Source organism: Octopus bimaculoides, chromosome 2 (assembly GCF_046866305.1).
Source record: "Octopus bimaculoides isolate indiv1 chromosome 2, ASM4686630v1, whole genome shotgun sequence".
NCBI lineage: Eukaryota > Metazoa > Mollusca > Cephalopoda > Octopoda > Octopodidae > Octopus > Octopus bimaculoides.
This window is the reverse complement of record NC_142929.1, coordinates 73516734-73535561: the sequence shown is the minus strand read 5'-3', so window position 1 is coordinate 73535561 and position 18828 is coordinate 73516734. Positions and strand designations below refer to the sequence as shown.

Below are 18828 nucleotides of genomic sequence, written 5' to 3'. Positions count from 1 at the left end.
AGGGGCTGCGACAGGCTAGCTTCGACAATCCACTGTTCGGGATTGGTATTTTTTTTATAAACCCTGAGAAGATGAAGGCAAAATTGACTGTGGCAAGATTTGAACTCAGAGCACATAGTGTCAGAACAAATACCATGAGGTATTCTATCCTGCACTGTAATGACTGCCAATTCATTGTCTATATTTTTAACTGATAGTAATATTGTTATTGTTTAGTTTGAACAAGGGGAGCATCTCTTTGAAAACTAATGATACTTAGATGTGGTTAATACAGCTAATACATTCCAGTTAAATTCTTATATATTAGCAGTTGATAGGAAGCTTATGTAGGCTGATTTCCATTGCATTGCGCTTTTGAGAGAGATAACTTGTACAGTAGGATCTCGGGTAAATTGTCAAGCAGTCATTCCATTTGTTCATAAGTAGACTGATTAAAAATATTTTTTTTAAATGTTAATTTATTTTGATATTTATATATATACTTTTAGAAGATTATTTGTTTTCAATTTTGTTTCCAACCCCTACACACATAGCTAATCCTTGACGGTGTTCTACCTTTTTTGCAACAGATTTCCATGCACACCTGTTGGAGTACAATGTAGAAAAGATTCCTGTGTGCTGCAAACAATACTGATTATTATATGCACTGCCAACATTGAAATATCATTGGTTACTTGTTTTCATCCAATCAGCTTATAAGGTTTGTTTTATCTATTAATTTTGTATTACAACTGAATTTGGGTTTTTTATTTATTATTATTATTTATTTATTTTTTTTTGTTTGTGATTAGTGTTTGATGCAACTTACTTTTTTTTATGTGTGTATCTTCCCAAAGGGGTGCATGATGTAAATTTGCGACATTTACGTATTTCCAAAAAGTGTTATTTAATTAAATTTTTATTTTATTTTTAAATTGCTTTTTGTCAAATACATTGCATTTACTTCACAAATGCTTTGAAGCAAGACATTTTTAGTCACACACAAACTTGCCATTTTTGTCTCCAGTAAGCTTGAGATGTCACCTCTGATATAAGAATATTAATACTTTTGGTACCAATCTGCTAGGGAGAAAAAAAAACCTCTAGTTTTACTATATGTAATGACGCATTTTAAAGTGTTTTCATTTGAATTAAAGGTTTATGTTATAATCTTTTGTGAAAATCTTTAGCTAAATTATGTTACCCTCTCAGAACCAGCATAACAGGTGCGGGAGTGGCTGTGTGGTAAGTAGCTTGCTTACCAACCACATGATTCCGGGTTCAGTTCCACTGCATGGCACCTTGAGCAAATGTCTTCTACTATAGCCTCGGGCCGACCAAAGCCTTGTGAGTGGATTTGGTAGACAGAAACTGAAAGAAGCCCGTCGTATATATGTATGTATATATGTGTGTATGTTTGTGTGTCTGTGTTTGTCCCGCCAACATCGCTTGACAGCCGATGCTGGTGTGTTTACGTCCCCGTAACCTAGTGGTTCGGCAAAAGAGACCAATAGAATAAGTACTAGGCTTCCAAAGAATAAGTCCTGGGGTCGATTTGCTCGACTAAAGGCGGTGCTCCAGCATGGCCGCAATCAAATGACTGAAACAAGTAAAAGAGTAAAAGAGAGTATAACATGGAAATAAATGCAAAAGTGAATTAGGAAAAAAATTTTTACTAAATTTCTTTGAATTGAAAAACATAATCTGTATATTTCATCAGAAGTTTCATCACAGAAGGGTTGATATTCATATTGTTAAAAAGCTTATTGGGTTGTAAATATGTAAAGTGTGAGATTGAGAGGACTTTCAGTCTTGTCTTCAATCTGACTGTCTCTCTAGTGCTGGTACGACAATAACATGTACCTAGTTCACCCTTTGAAGTGTGTGGTTGGAAGTACCTTTTAGTCTTCAACATGACAGCCTCTGTAGTGCTGGTGCCATGATAACCTGTACCCAGTTCAATCTGAAGTGTAGGGTCAAGAGTAATCTCCAGTCTTGTCAAATACATGTCAACCTCTCTAGTGCTGGTGTCATTGATAAAATGCACCCACTACATTCTGTGAAGTGATTGTTGTTAAAAAAAGGCATCTAGCTGTAGAAACCAAACCGGAATGAAACTTTCAAGTAAGATGTGATCTTCAGATTAGTCTAGGAGAGCAATACTGACCTGTCCAACACATTCCAGCACAGAAAGTGGATGTAAAACAGTGATAATAATGATAATGGTCATAAATGCATTATAATTTCTTAGATTTACCATCATCATCATCATTTTACATCTGCTTTTCCTTGCTGGCATGTGTTGGACAGGTTTTCTTAAGCAATGCTTTATAGCTGGATGCCCTTCCTTTCGTCAGCCTCTTTAGTTATCTTGTCACATGTAGGAACAATTATAATTCATTAGATTCTGGTCAGTATGGGTTAGCTGGAGTACAAAACAGGCAAACTAATTTTCAAATCAAAATGAAACATTGAAAGCTCTCAGCCCTTTCACCCAATAACATAATAAATAGCTTAGAAGTCATTCTTTTTCATTAATTCATCAGTCTTTCCCCTATACAGTCCAGGATTGGATGGCACTTCGTATTGCGTAACTGAAATAGTTGCATTTGACCCAAAATGACTGGGAATACGTAGTTACAAAGTAATGTATGTGAAAATAAGGCTTTTGATTTAAATCAAAAGTTATTTTCCTAAAGTGTCATCTTCATTGTTTAATGTCCATGTTCTGTGCTGGCATGGATTGGATGGTTTGATGCTCCAGTGTCTTGTTTGGCATGATTCTATAGCTGAATGTTCTTCTTAACACCAACCTCTTTACAGTGTATACTGGATGCTCTTCTCATGCCATCCACACTAGTGAGGTTACCATGCAGCCTGCAAGATTGTAAATCCTGAGATTGGAGGCTTTATGCTTGGAGATGATGGGTTAAAGTATGACAGAAGGGGAGTAATCAGGTTGGAGCTGGAAAGAGGTAAAAATAGTGGTGATGAGGTACCTGGATGGACTCTCAAGGTATGAGGTGAGTAGATGTGAGTGGTGGCAGAAGTAGGAGTGTGGGTGGGTAGAAGTTGCAAGAATGTGTTGGAGAGTGAGATGGGCAATAGTTGGGGGAGATATTATGAGTGAAGAACAAATGTTGAGGGGTGGATATAGTGAATGGTAGATAAGGGGTGGTGGGCAATAAGTGGAATGTGAAACTGACAAAACAATTTTTTTATAGACAGAAATCGAAGAATTTGTGGAGAATAAATCAAAAATGCACTTTTTAAAAAATAATTGAAATATGAACACAGATTGAAATAAACATTTTCTTTAAAAATACAATTCAAAATGAAATTCAAACTTCAATAAAAAATAAATTTAGTTTTTTTTTAAATTTAATTTGTTTTGATTTCAGTCTAAGTTTGTATTTCAATTTTAAATTATTATTATTCTTGTAATTTGTGTTTATGGAAACTTTTGTCTTTCCATCAATTTAAAAAAAGCCTACATTATAAAAAAAAAAACATTAAAAAAACATTTTAATCTAAATATCATGAACACGTATATTAGAGTAAATTGTGTGTGAGTGTGTGTGTGTATGGGTTTATGTGTGTGTGTGTGTGTGTGTGTATGTTCTTTGTGTATACTATTTGTACATAATGGATTGGTGTGTACAGTCATCAACAAATTAACAAGATTGTTGTTATTGGATTTGATGGACTACCATAAGAAAGCAATCAAATATATAGTTTGTATGTAGTGTATGCAAAGTATATTATATATATATATATATATATATATATATATATATTTATCATCTGTGTGTGTGTGTTATGTATGTATGTTTGCTATGTGTTTATGTTACAATATAGTGTGTTTTTGTTTTTTAACTTGTTAAACATTATGTATAGTGTATTAAAATTAAGAGGGTTTTTTTCCACATTCTTTGTTTTCCATTATTCACTATTAGGGCACAGGCATGGCAATGTAGTTAAGAAGTTTGCTTTGTGCCACATGGCTACTGGTTCAGTCTCGTGACTGGTACCTCAGGCAAGTGTCTTCTACTGTATGCGCAGGCCACCCCAAGCCTTGGTAATGGATTTGGTAGACAGAAACTCTATGTGTGTGCCCTTGTCTTGACAACTCACAGTATTTATAAGCAAATTTCACTGTCTTACAAATGGTGTTATTTGTTTGCTATCATCCATGAAAACATGTCCTGCCATTGTACTGTTCACATTTGAAGGTTTAAGGGGAAATATTTACCTGGCTTGAAAACAGGTGAGGGTTTGCAACAGGAAGAGCACCTGACTATAGACAATCTGCTTCAACAAATTTCATTTGACCCATGTAATCATGGGAGAATGGACATTAAAATGATTGATAATAATATTGATGACTAGCAGAAATACCCGGCGTTGCCCGGGTTAAAGAGAATAATGATATCTAAAAACGCCGTCTAGACTACGCATCATCTTTATATATAGAGATGTATATACACACACGCACCCAAACACACGCATATATATGTATATCAATATAAATATATGAAAGTCAATGAAGTTGCGTAAAAGAAGGTGATCATGTACATACTTTCTTGCTGTTGTGATTATAACACCTCATTGTAAGCTATGTTCCTTGTTTTCCCTTGTGGAGCATATACAAATAGGTTTTTTGTTGCTGCCCACTCTTGAGCAGCCAACATACAGTTGTCCATGTGAGAAGCAGGGCTCTTCCAAGAGAAGACCAGCTACAGACAGTGTTTGACCCTGAGATTTGTTTATGGACATGGCAAAAGTCACACGAAGGGGGAATTGTAGTCTTCTGAATGTAAAAGGAATGTCTGCTCCTGATGGAGTAAGAGGAATTCTTGGAATAAAGACTTTATCCCCTTTTGCACATCCAGAAAGAATGGTAGCCTCGATAATGTGTGACATCATTTTCTAAATAATGCTCATCTGTTATGTTCGGGTTAAAATTTCATCAACATCAAAAATATATGAATTTTCATGGAAGTTATGGCCGTTATGCAAAGAATATAATTTCCAAATTTCATAAAGATCCATTCAGTACTTTTGACGTAGTTTTGGATAAGAAAACAAATGACTAATGTGTGTGTTTGTGTGCATGTGTATGTGTGTGTGATGGGTGTATATATGTATAGATATCTGTATGCATGTATATATGTATATATGTGTACATATTACATGTACATCTATCTATATATATATATATATATACATCTACACATATGTATACATATACATGTATGTATAGATCTCTCTCTCTCTCTCTCTATATATATATATACATACATACATATACGTGTACATCTATATGTAAACATATACATCTCTCTCTCTCTCTTTCTCTCTCTCTCTTTCTCTCTCTCTCTTTCTCTCTCTCTCTCTCTCTTTCTCTCTCTCTCTCTCTTTCTCTCTCTCTCTCTCTCTCTTTCTCTCTCTCTCTCTCTCTTTCTCTCTCTCTTTCTCTCTCTCTCTCTCTTTCTCTCTCTCTTTCTCTCTGAAAGTATCTGTCATTACAGTATCGAAATGGTGTACATATACATGTATATGTATACATATACATCTCTCTCTCTCTTTCTGTCTCTCTCTTTCTCTCTCTGTGAAAGTATCTGTCACTACAGTATCGAAATGTGATTGTTTCAGTTAGTGGAATAGTTTCATTTTTAAAGTGAAAGTATTTGACATGAGTGTTTTTGTTTCACTTTTGACACGTAATACTTAAATAGTGGAGGAGATATTATGTTGCCGTGTGCTCGATCTCTGCAAGAAGTTAATAATTTCTTTGACTAAAACACAACTGGAACCCTAAGTAAGGCATGTGTACAATTTGAATGAAATTGATTGCGTAGTTCTCGAGTTTTCGGGATTCACACAGACAGACAGACAGACACACATTCTCATTTTTATATATATAGATGATGTTGATATCTAAGGTGGTTTCCCAGCATGGCTGCAGCCCAGTGACTGTAATGAGTAAAAAGAATAAATAATAATTTGCTGTGAGGTGTATCAATCATCTTGGTCAACCAAATTTCAAATACTTTTTTTTTTTCCTCTTTTTTTTTTTTCTTTTTTTTTTTTTTCCTTTTTTTTTTTCCATTAATTATGTGCCCAAAATTTGGATACATTTTCTGAATCCTTTAATCTTTAGTGTATGGAAATATTAAAATCAGTTACCATATTACAAACATTAACTATTACTGTGTACAAGTTACTGTATTAGAATATTGAATTAATCTAAATGTGTCTATGATTAGAAAACTCATTATCTATATAGATCATAGTGATAGACTAATTACTCACTTTGATGTAAACTAAGATCAATCTCATTAGCTGACCACCTCTCCTAAGTGGTCAAGAAATTCTTTTTGTTTATCTCATGGATCACAAATGTAATTCAATAATAAAATTGATTGCAACAAATATGATTACAGCATGGGATATTCTAGTGGTCATTATCTAATTAATTAACAAATCAAGTAAATATGCAGGAAAAGCTGCTGGCACTGACTCTGTAGTGTTAGTGGTGGTAGTAGTAGTAACAGGAGCAACAGCTGTAGTTGTAATAGTAGTAGATTTCCCCAGTTATTTGTTACAGCTTCATCATAAGTTACACGACTCGCTGAAAAGGCCTGCCAATAAAAGCACATTTCTCTGGAATCTGCTTATTTTCTTTCTTGGATTTGGAAAGGAGAATTTTTCCCAAAATATAAGCTCATCAAATAACCTATGTAAATATATTTTCTCTTGGTTTACATTTACTGACATCACTATACTCACTTTGATCACCTCCTCACTTGCTTTACTTAAAGGATTTTGCAAACATTTATCTCATAAGTATATTGTTTCTAATTTTGGCAGAAAGCCAGGAATTTTCAGGGAAGGGGTTAGTTGCTACCATCAAGCTTTATACTTGAGTGATACTTTATTTTATCAAACCTAGAGTGATGAAAAGTAGTGTTGAACTCTATAGGATTTGACTCAAGATGTAAAAAGTGAGAATAACTAGCATAGAGCTTTTTGTCCAATTCCATAATGATTCTGCCTTAATTGAAATTGTACATGAGACCATCTGCAACCCTTAGTTCGGTAAGGTACTTTTGGGGTTGCAGAATCAGTGCTATCAGATGCCTTGTGAAAGGGATGTTCCTCAATGGAAGTGATTCCTATAAAGAATACAACCAGGATTGTTGATGCTTGTGGTGCAGATGGCAGATGTATTTAGTTGTGGAAAGAGTCATTTTCAAAAGCTCTTGTTGAAGGCTACATAGTTGATATGACTGTTGGCATACTTAACGTGACTGTCATAGTCGAGTGACTATTGTTATAGTTGACATGACAATCATAACTGACATCATAGGTGAAAGGACTAGAACCATTGCTGATGTGATTAGCATAATAGCTGACATGACTAGCATCATAGCTGGCATGCCTAGCATCATAGCCAATGATGTGACAAGCATCATAGTTGACATCACTATAATCATCATCATCATCATCATTGGGCTATTTCTCCTGGATGGGCCCAAACGATTACATCTGTCTCAAAATTACAATCTTTCACTTGCTTTTTATGGCAGGATACGTTTCCTAAGACCAACTACTTTATCAAAGCCTGTCATATGTGTGTGTGTGTCAGAGAGAGAGAGAGAGAGAGTGGTATGTTTTTGTGTCTCCGTGTCTTGACATCACAAGCTAATTGTCAATAAACATCACTGTTGTACGAGCAGTGTCGTTCGTTTGAAATCCTTTAACGAAAACATCCAGTCACTGTGACTGGACATGTTTTCATGGGGAAATGTCCCCTTACTTTAGAAGCATGAGGGTAGGTGACAAACAAGAGCATCAGTCATAGAAAATATGACTCAATGAATTTTGTCTGATCCCTATGAACATGGAAAAGTGGATGTTTAATAATGATATGCACCTCTCTTTATCTCAACACACGTACATTATAATCATCGTCATTTACTGGCCATGTCTCCTGATGGGTCCAAGGAATGTATAATGATCCAGTGTCTGCTTTTGCATGGCTTCTGTGACTAGATACCTTTGCTAATGCCAACCACTTTAAAACATGTACTAGGGTCCCGGGGGCTTTTTCTTTCTTTTTTTTTTTTTTGTGTGTCACCTGCACTAGGAAGTTCACCATGCAGCTTGCAAGACTATAAAACCCAAGGTGGAGTAGGGGAAGGGCAGCTTCATAGACTGAAACAAGTAAAAGAATAAAAGAATATATATATACATACAGACATATATATATATATATATATATATATATATATATATATATGACAATCTTCCTACAAGATGAGAAGCTCCAAAACAAATGAGATTGTCAATGCCAAAGCAAGATTATGTGTGCTGAGATTAAGATTATCACATCATTATCATATATATATATATATACATACACATACATATACGTGTGTGTATGTATGTTGGTATGTATATATATGTGTATATACACACACACACACACACACACACACATGATTTCAAGTTCAGTCTCACTGTATGGCACCTTGGGCAAGTGTCTTCTGCTATAGCCTCGGGCTGACCATAGACTTGTGAGTGGATTTGGTAGACAGTAACTGAAAGTAGCCTGTTCCATATATATATATATATATATATATATATATATATATACAGAGAGAGAGAGATCAAAAGAGTTTCATTCAGATTCCTTGGTATTCTGAATTTCAAGCATGTCGCTAGTCTTCAGCCATTGGGTTCTGAATGAGAGTTCAATTGAAGAGAGTCAATGTTTACTATTGGACATTAGCCTGTGATAGGTCTAGAAAGGTCAAGCGATATACGGTTTGATGTTGGTATTTCAGCAACAACGATTAGTTGGAAAATACCTCATGGTGAACAGGAAATCAACCACATGGTGAACAGGGAATTGACTATGTGGTGGACAAGAAATTGGTCATGTGGTTTGGGGGAAGTAAGAAAGGGCAGTAGATATAAGGGTATATATATGTATATATGTACTCTCATTCAGACCCCAGTGGCTGCTATACATGTTACTCCCAATAAATGTGCTGAGTGCCTTTCTTTTGTTTGTCTACTAACTCATTTATATATATATATATATATATATATATATGTATGTATGTATGTATTCGTGCGTGTGTATCTTTGTTTGTCCCCCTACCATTGCTTGACAGACAGCTGATGTTGGTGTCTTTAACTTAGTGGTTCAGCAAAAGTGACGGATCTTTTTTAAAACGGGGGCCACATTTTTCATTAACAAAACACTTTGAAACTTGGAACACTGGTAGAATGTGTCATATAAAACATCTTTTTCTCTTAGTCTTCTTAAAAAAAAAGAAATCCATAAATTATTCCATGTTAAAGTTGTCGTATTTGTGTAATTTCAACCAATCACTGACGTCCATTCAGCCAATATACATTAAGCGCCGACTACATAAACAAACGATTCTGAAACAATTAACCCTAACCCTAACCCTAACTCTAACCCTAACCCTAGGGTTAGGGTTAGAGTTAGGGTTAGGGTTAAAGCAAATTTAAAATGAAAAAAGCAAATAAAACGAAGAATCGTTTGTTTATGTAGTCGGCACTTAATGTATATTGGCTGAATGGACGTCAGTGATTGGTTGAAATTATCGAAATAAGACAATTTTTTACATGAAATAAATTCGAATACAAAAATATTTTTCTGTTCTATAACACAAAATAGATAAGTATACGAAGTTTGAAAGTCTTTCGGTACCAAAAACACTACGTAAAACATTAATGAAAAATGTGGCCCCCGTTTTAAAAAAGATCCAAAATGACAGACAGATTAAGTTCTGGGGTCGATTTCTTTGACTAAAAAAAAACCCTTCAAGGTAGTGCTCCACCATGGCTGCAGTCAAATGACTGAAACAAGTAAAAGAATAAAAGGATATATATATATATATATATATATATATATATATATATATAGATATATATTTATACATATACATTTATACATATATATATATTTATATATATATATATATATATATATATATATATATATATATTTATACATATACATTTATACATATATATATATATATATATATATATATATATATATATATATATATATATACCTCTACTGACTGCACAAATAAATTAATATGTAACATATTGTTGTCCCTGAGCTAAGAACCTAAATCTGTTTCTACCTACCAGATTCAACCTTCTACTATCTTTCTATCTAAAAATATTTCTCCACTTCATTGTTTCAATAAAATTCTAAAATAATTGTTTTTTTTTTTAGATTGGGCATGTAAAATGACAAAAAAAAAGTATTTTTATTGATATATCAAAATGATGATGATGATTTTAAATTTTAATATAAATATCCTGAACCAGTCAAGCATTCAAAGATACACTCAGGGAAGATCAGCTGTTACAAACTCAATCGTAGACCAATTTCCTGCCATAAAACGATGACAAAACCAATAGAATATAGGTTAAAGCAGTGCTCCAGCATGGCCACAATCCTACGACTGAAACCGTTGAAAGAATAAAAGAAAGAATGCAAAAGTGGGAAGAATCAGGCACTTTGGTATTCTTCAATGACTAGCAGTATCTAGTGAGTTGGTAATGAAAGAATTATGCAAGTGAGTAAAAGAACGATAAAAAGAAATCAATAAGTGGAACCGTCTCTCAAGTGGTGCTCATGGTTGGATTGTTAGCTGTAACAAAGACAGGACTGAGCTGTTGTCAAACAATTCTGCCAAAACGTTAACAGGCTGATCCTGGTAAATATAACAACATCGTAGGATTTTCGAGCGAGATCGTTGCCAGTGCCCCTGGACTGGCTTGTGCGGGTGGCACATAAAAGACACCATTTCGAGCGTGGTCGTTGCCAGTATCGCCTGACTGGCCTTCGTGCAGGTGACACGTAAAAGCACCTACTACACTCTCTGAGTGGTTGGCGTTAGGAAGGGCATCCAGCTGTAGAAACTCTGCCAAATTTAGATTGGAGCCTGGTGTTGCCATCCGGTTTCACCAGTCCTCAGTCAAATCGTCCAACCCATGCTAGCACGGAAAGCAGACGTTAAACGATGATGATGATGATGATGATATATATATATATATGTGTGTGGTGTGTGTGTGTGTGTGTGTGTGTGACAATCTTCCTACAAGACTAGAAGCTCCAAAACAAATGAGATTGCCAATGCCAAAGCAAGATTTAATTGCAGACATAAATCATATTGTTGAGATATTACAAATATCTTTTGTTGATGTTGATTCTCTTTGCAAGTGAAATGGGGGGGGGGGGTGGAGACCATAGAAGAGCTTTATAAACACAAGCTTATGAAATACCATTAAATACTGCAGACTCCATATTTTTTTTTGTTATTTCACTATGTTGCTGTTTTATTTGTTTTTGTATGATTTTGTTTTGTTTTGCATGGTGGGTTTTAATGTTATGTGGTATAACATATTCATCTACACCTTAATTGGGATAAAAAAAAAAAGTCAAAGTGAAAAGGAACTGTGTCTGTATGAGATGAGACTCTTGTAGATATAGACATTCACACTCATTTTTCTCACCCGTTTTTTTACAGTATTCCAGTATACTTGAAACGGTGTTTACATTCTTCACTTTTGTTCTTGTTATGTAAACTTACACACACACACACACACACACACACACACACACACACACACACACACACACACACTCAGTGTCTAACCAATGTCCTAGGTGTCTGTCTCTCTCTCTCTGTCAGTAAAAGACAGCAAGCAATTGCAGAATATGAAACAAATGAATATGTGTGTAGGGTGGGAAATGGGGTGGGAGTTTTTATTTGATGATAAAATGTAAAACAGAAGAATTTTTTTTTTTACTTGTCTTTCCCATTACACCTCCATCTAGAATCACCACCACTGCTACCATCACTACTACTACCACCACCATCTCCATTACTACTACTACTACCACCACCATCACTACTACTACTACTACTACCTTCACTACTACTACTACCCTTCTCTTTTTGTTTCTGTTATTCTTTGTTAAAACCAACCTCTACCCCACTCATGTTAGGTGTGGAGTGTTGGTGATTTGCCTTTGTTTTTCCTTCCACCTCTTCAATTATTCATCCCTCCCCATACACACACATACATATGCATGCACACACACACACACACACATGCACATATGCAATCCATTTTTATACTTATGTGGGAGAGAGGCGGGTGTGTGTCCCTTATTTCTTTAAGTCCCTGCTTCTCTCTCTCTCTCTTGTCCATCCCTGCTAAAACTTTTGTTTTTTCATCCAACCTCCCACATCTTTACAATCACCCTGTTCCCCACCTCCAGGTATTATGGTGGTGGTGGTGGTGGTGGTGGTGGTAGAGGTTGCGGTGGTGGTGGTGGTGGTGGTGGTGGTAGAGGTTGCGGTGGTGGTGGTGGCAGTAGAGGTTGTGGTGGTGGTGGTGGTGGTGGCTTCGGTAGAGGTTGTGGTGGTGGTAGAGGTTGCAATTATTTTTGTTTAGAAAAGAAAAGAAACTCCATAAGTTTAGAGATCAGGATTAGATAGTGAGCAGAAGCCTCTCTCTGCTTGCTCTGTGTGTGTGGATGTAGTCAGACAGGCAGACTTGTGTACTATGGATAAGAGAGAAAGCAATATAGTGGTTGTTAGTGGTAGGGTGGGGTGGGGTGGGGGTGGGGGTGGATTGGGCAGTTGATAATGATGACGGGGAATATACATTGACAGAGAGTAGTGGAGATGGAAAAGACAATAGGAGGAGAGTGCACATGCATGTATGCAAGCTTGCATCTACCGGACAATGCACAACATAAAAATATATTGTTGAAGATTGACCAGCAGTTCAATTCAATGGGATTAGCAGTATGTGTGTGGATATATATATATATATATATATATATATATATATATATATATATATATACCTGTTTATGTGTATGTGTGGATATATATATATATATATATATATACCTGTTTATGTGTATGTGTGGATATATATATATATATATATATATATATATATATATATATATATGTGTGTGTGTGTGTGTGTATATATATGTGTGTGTGTGTATATATATGTGTGTGTGTGTATATATGTGTGTGTGTGTGTATATATGTGTGTGTGTGTGTATATATATGTGTGTGTGTGTGTATATATATGTGTGTGTGTGTGTGTATATATATGTGTGTGTGTGTGTGTATATATGTGTGTGTGTGTGTGTATATATGTGTGTGTGTGTGTGTGTATATATCTGTGTGTGTGTGTGTATATATCTGTTTGTGTGTGTGTGTGTGTGTGTGTATATATCTGTTTGTGTGTGTGTGTGTGTGTGTGTGTGTATATATCTGTTTGTTGTGTGTGTGTGTGTGTGTATATATCTGTTTATGTATGTATGTATATATCTGTTTATGTGTGTGGGTGTATATGTGTGTATGTATACCTGTTTGTGTGTGTGTGTATGTATATATACAGATAGCTATAGATGTGCATATATGTATGGATGTGTATCTGTGTGTTTGTGTGAGTCTACATGTGTGTGCATATGTGTGTATTTGTGTCATTAGTAGGTGCTCATTCACAAAACTCATGAGATGCTCTCTCTCTCTTCTCTCTCTAATCTCTCTCCCCCTCTCTCTCTATTCTCTCTCTCTCTCTCTCTCTCCACTCTTTTTCCTCCTCACTCCACCACCCATTTCCATTATTTTCTTTCCCTTCTCTTTCCCTATCTATCACTTTAAATACCTCAAATTAAAGTATGGTGGTGATAATACTGCTTTGCCAATAAATAGAATAAATGATGAATAAATAAATAAATAAATTAAAACAAATGTCACTTTGACCTAAACTTTTTCTTTCATTCTCTTTGTCTTACACATTCTCTCTCTTTCTCTCTCTCTCTCTCACTCTCTACTATTTATCACTTTTTCTCTGTTTTCATACTTTGTCTCTATTAACTTGCTCTTTCCTGTTTAATATATATTTCCCCTCTTTCTCTCACTACCACCCTTTTTTGTTTTTCTCTCTCTCTCTCTCCCACCCTCCTTCTCTCTCCCACCCTCCTTCTCTCTCCCTCCCACCCTCTCTCTCCCTCCCACCCTCCTTCTCTCTCCCTCCCACCCTCTCTCTCCCTCCCACCCTCTCTCTCCCTCCCACCCTCTCCCTCCCTCCCACCCTCTCCCTCCCTCCCACCCTCTCTCTCCCCCACCCTCTCTCTCACCCACCCTCTCTCTCTCCCACCCTCTCTCTCCCACACTCTCTCTCTCCCACCCTCTCTCTCTCTCCCCACAACCTCCTATTCTGTTCTGTTCCTCATTCACATTTATTTACCATTTTTCTGTCTACTCCATAATATTTCTTCTCTTCGTTTTTGCATGTTTATCTTCTCTAAAAAAAAAAAATTTGTGGGACTCATATCCATCACGTCTTTTTTGCCCCCACCCCCAGCCTCATACACACCTTTTTTCATGCATTTCTTTCTCCCCCCCTCTCTCCTATTGATGATCTACTCCTCCTCCTCCTTTTACACTTTCACTGTAGCCACTTTCTTCTCTCTCTGCCCTCTTCCTCCCTGTTTTTCTCTCTTTTGTTTCTATTTTCCTGCATCCTCCTCCCCCTGTTCCTCTTACTTCCCTCCCTCTCCTCCATTTTCTATGACAGTTCCTCATTTTTCTTGCCATTTCTCTATCTTTTATTCTTTTACTTGTTTCAGTCATTTGACTGCGGTCATGCTGGAGCACCGCCTTTAGTCAAACAAATCGACCCCAGGACTTATTCTTCGTAAGCCTAGTACTTATTCTATCGGTCTTCTTTTGCCGAACCACTAAGTTACGGGGACGTAAACACACCAGCATCGGTTGTCAAGCGATGGTGGGGTGGGGGTGGGGCAAACACAGACACACAAACACACATACACACATATATATATATATATATATATATATATATATACGACGGGCTTCTTTCAGTTTCCATCTACCAAATCCACTCACAAGGCTTTGGTCGGCCCGAGGCTATAGTATAAAACACTTGCCCAAGGTGCTACGCAGTGGGACTGAACCCGGAACCATGTGGTTGGTAAACAAGCTACTTACCACATAGCCATTCCTGCACCTATTTCTCTATCTTTTGCTCATTTTTATCTCTTTCTCTCTCTCTGTTTTTCTCTATCTATCTCACTGTCCTTCTCTCAGATTACCTCCACCCACACACTACAGTCTCACTTTACTGTCTGTTGATGTCTTCCTTTTGTCTCTCATTTTTTCCTTTCTCTATCACTTACTGTCTCATTGCAAGCCCTTCTCTATCCCTCCTTCCTTCTGCCTCTGCATCTCCCTTCACCCCTCCCTCTCTCATTACATCCATCTCTTGATTTCTTAATGTCCCCTTCCTCCATCTCTCATTACCTCTCCCTCTCTCATCTCATTTACTATCCCTCCCTATTTAGTTGCTTCTCTCTCCTTATCTCTTGCTACCTCCCTCCCTCCCCCCATCTCCCACTGACCCTTTCTTATCTCTCATTATCCCTCCCCACTCTTACCCCCTCTCTGCCTATTCTCATCTACTTTCACTTTCTCCCCCACCTCATCCTTTCCCCTTTGCCACTCTCATTACCAATCCCCCACCCCCATTTTCTTCGCTCTGTCTTCGCATTCTATTGTTTATAGCCTAGAAATTCTGTGAATATCTATATTCCATCTATTCATTGTACACCATGTGCTCAAAGTGACCTGAAGTTCTACCAACGCAAATGCCTAACACACTGTTTCAATCTGTCAGTAGCGATATCTTTAACACCTTTGGTAAAGTTACAAACATCAAACATAGTCCCATCATGCTTCACTCTCACTTTTAAAAGCTCTGGTCTATTGTTGCTTTTGATCAGTGTACAAACACTACTGAAATTGAAACTGCATCATCAACATCATCATCGACATTATCATCAACATCATCATCATCCTCAACATCATCATCAATGTCATATGAAATGTGAAACAGTTGAGCTGGCAGAACTGTTAGCACGCTGAACAAAATGCTGAGCAGCATTTCTTCTGACTCTTTACATTTGGAGTTCAAATTTTGTGGAGGTTAACTTTGTCTGAGTTGACCTTCTGCTGATATTTGTTAACTTTCATCTTTTCGCTGTGAAGGAAATAAATACCAGTTAAGCACTGGGGTCCATGTAACTGACTAGCTTGCTTCCTCCTCATTTCAAGTCTTATGCCTATCAAAGAAAGGATTATTATTATTGTTGTTGTCCTACTGCACAAGTGCCTTCCACCTTAGCCTTGGATTAATGCTTTCTGAGAGAATATGGTAAACAGAAACTTGTTATATATATGTGTGTGTGTGTGTGTGTGTGTGTGTGTGCAGGCGTGGCTGTGGTAAGAAGCATGCTTCCCAACCACATGGTTCTGGATTCAGTCCCACTGTATGGGACATTGGACAAGTGTTTTCTACTATAGCCTCGGGCCAACCAAAACCTTGTGAAAGAAGCCTGTTATATATATGTGTGTGTGTGTGTGTATTTATGTGTATCTGTGTTTCTCCTTGCCACCATCGTTTGACAACCGATGTTGGTGTGTTTATGTCCCCCGTAAATTAGCTGTTCAGCAAAAGAGACCAATAGAATAATAAGCACCAGGCTTACACAGAATAAGTCCTGGGGTCGATTTCTTTGACTAAAAGGTGGCTGCAGTCAAATGACTAAAACAAGTAAAAGAATATATATATAAACAAGTAAAAGAATATATATATATATATATATATATATATATATAACAACCCATGTGTGTGTGTGTGTGTGTGTGTGTGTGTTCAGTACACTGTGGAAAGTGGTTGGCATTAGGAAGGGCTTAGAAACCATTCTTGCATGGGATACAGATATTAAATAATGATAATGATCATAATGATAAAGATGATGTGTGTGTGTGTGTGTGTGTGTGTGTGTGTTTACATTTGCAGTCTGTGTTAACAAATTGCATCATCAAAGACTTATCAAATAGGAGATCCCTAACATCTGAAAGACAGGTGAGAGTTAACAATAGGAAAGGTATCTGATTGAAAAAAAAACCATGCCTCAGTGATATATTTATGTAACCCATATTAGCATGGATAAACCAATATAAAATGAAGAATCAAATTATTCCAGGTCATTGTTGTTTTCATCAAATAATTTCAACTTTGTAAAAATTCCTCTTATTTCACTCAGAACTACTTTAGACTACAGAATTCTTTCTTATTTTGTCTCTAGCTCCTCTCTCTTATATATATATATATATATATATATATATATATATATATATATTATTTATATAAGGGGCATTACTACAGAATAATGCCACACACTGGACTTCCCAAAATAAACACATTTAGTACCGGATGCGAGGAAAAAACAACCAACAGAAGAAGACCAACTTTCTTTTAAATAACTCAACTATGTATCGACCGATTTCGCGATACTAGAATGAATACTATGCTGATGAGTGGAGTCTAGATTCATTCTAGTAATCGCGAAATCGGTCGATACATAGTTGAGTTATTTAAAAGAAAGTTGGTCTTCTTCTGTTGGTTGTTTTTTCCTCGCATCCGGTACTAAATGCGTTTATTTTGGGAAGTCCAGTGTGTGGCATTATTCTGTAGTAATGCCCCTTATATAAATATAAACGAATAATTATATTCTTGGGAATAGAAATTTCCCTTATGAATTTTTTTACACACTGGCTTCCTGATAAAATTCTTATAAAAGATTTTTATCCCTTTTTGAATTTATTAATCAAATATATATATATATATAAACATAATTAAGGGATCAGCAAACAGTTGCTTCACCACATACCGAAGTTCAGAAATAGCAGCTAAAATTTTAGCTGCTATTTCTGAACTTCGGTATGTGGTGAAGCAATTGTTTCCTGATCCCTTAATTATGTTTATAAATGTATAAGAACTTTTAAATAAGTTCTCCACCGATAATGGTGTTTACATACCGAAGGGCTTGGTAAAAATTATTAATTGTTAATTTATTAATAAATTAATAAATTGATAAACTTTTACCCTTTTAATTGTATATATATATATATATATATATATATATATATATATATATATATATATATATACACACATACATGCTGTTAGCTCATGACATTTTACAATCCACTTCTCATTCTCTAATTCTCCTCACCTGTCACTGTATTCATAATATGCAACACCTGATGTATTTAATTACCAGCTGTATGTATCTAATTACCAACCACTTATTCAGACTCCTAGTGACTGACCCCTTTTGCTTATTCATTTGATCCTTATTGCTCGTTGACTTACAACTATTTGTTTACATTTTATTTAATGTCCTGAAACATGTAACAATTGCACAGTTACTCATTTCAAATAACTGTATCACAGTTATTTGATATAATGTAAGCACTACAACATGAACTCTACATGTTTGAATACCACAACACTACCCTTATAATATTCTTTGTAATATTGTCTATAGATGTAGGTACAGACTTATCTAGTCAAGCTGCTTGCTTCCCAACCATGTGGTTTTGGGTTCAGTCCCACTACATGGCATCTTGGAAACTGGTGAGGGTTGGTGACAGGAAGAGTATCCAGCCATAGAAAATTTGCCTTAACAGATTCTGTCTGACCCAAGCAAGCATGGAAAAGTGGATGTTAAGATGATGATGACCTGGGTAGTAGTGCCCTTTTGAGAGCATGATGAACTCACTCAGGGAAGGTAGGGAGATACTGGGTGTTTAGAAAAGTTAGAATTTTTCTTAGAAATAAAATATTCAAACCAGGTATGATACTTATACATTTTAAACT

The 18828-nt window shown here is 36.1% G+C and overlaps 1 protein-coding gene across 14 annotated transcripts in view; it reads left to right on the top strand.

Moving 5' to 3' along the window:
- The window catches only part of LOC106872104 (uncharacterized), a 361913-nt gene that overhangs the window by 32535 nt on the left and 310550 nt on the right, over positions 1-18828 (top strand). For 6 of the 14 annotated variants that reach the window (XM_089347005.1, XM_089347013.1, XM_089347016.1 and 3 more), the window contains exon 2: positions 570-704. The gene's annotated coding sequence lies outside the window, so the exon portion shown is untranslated. Of the gene's footprint in view, positions 1-569; positions 742-18828 lie in introns of all 14 variants that reach the window. The other 8 variants (XM_089347012.1, XM_089347003.1, XM_089347007.1 and 5 more) reach the window with 3 other exon arrangements.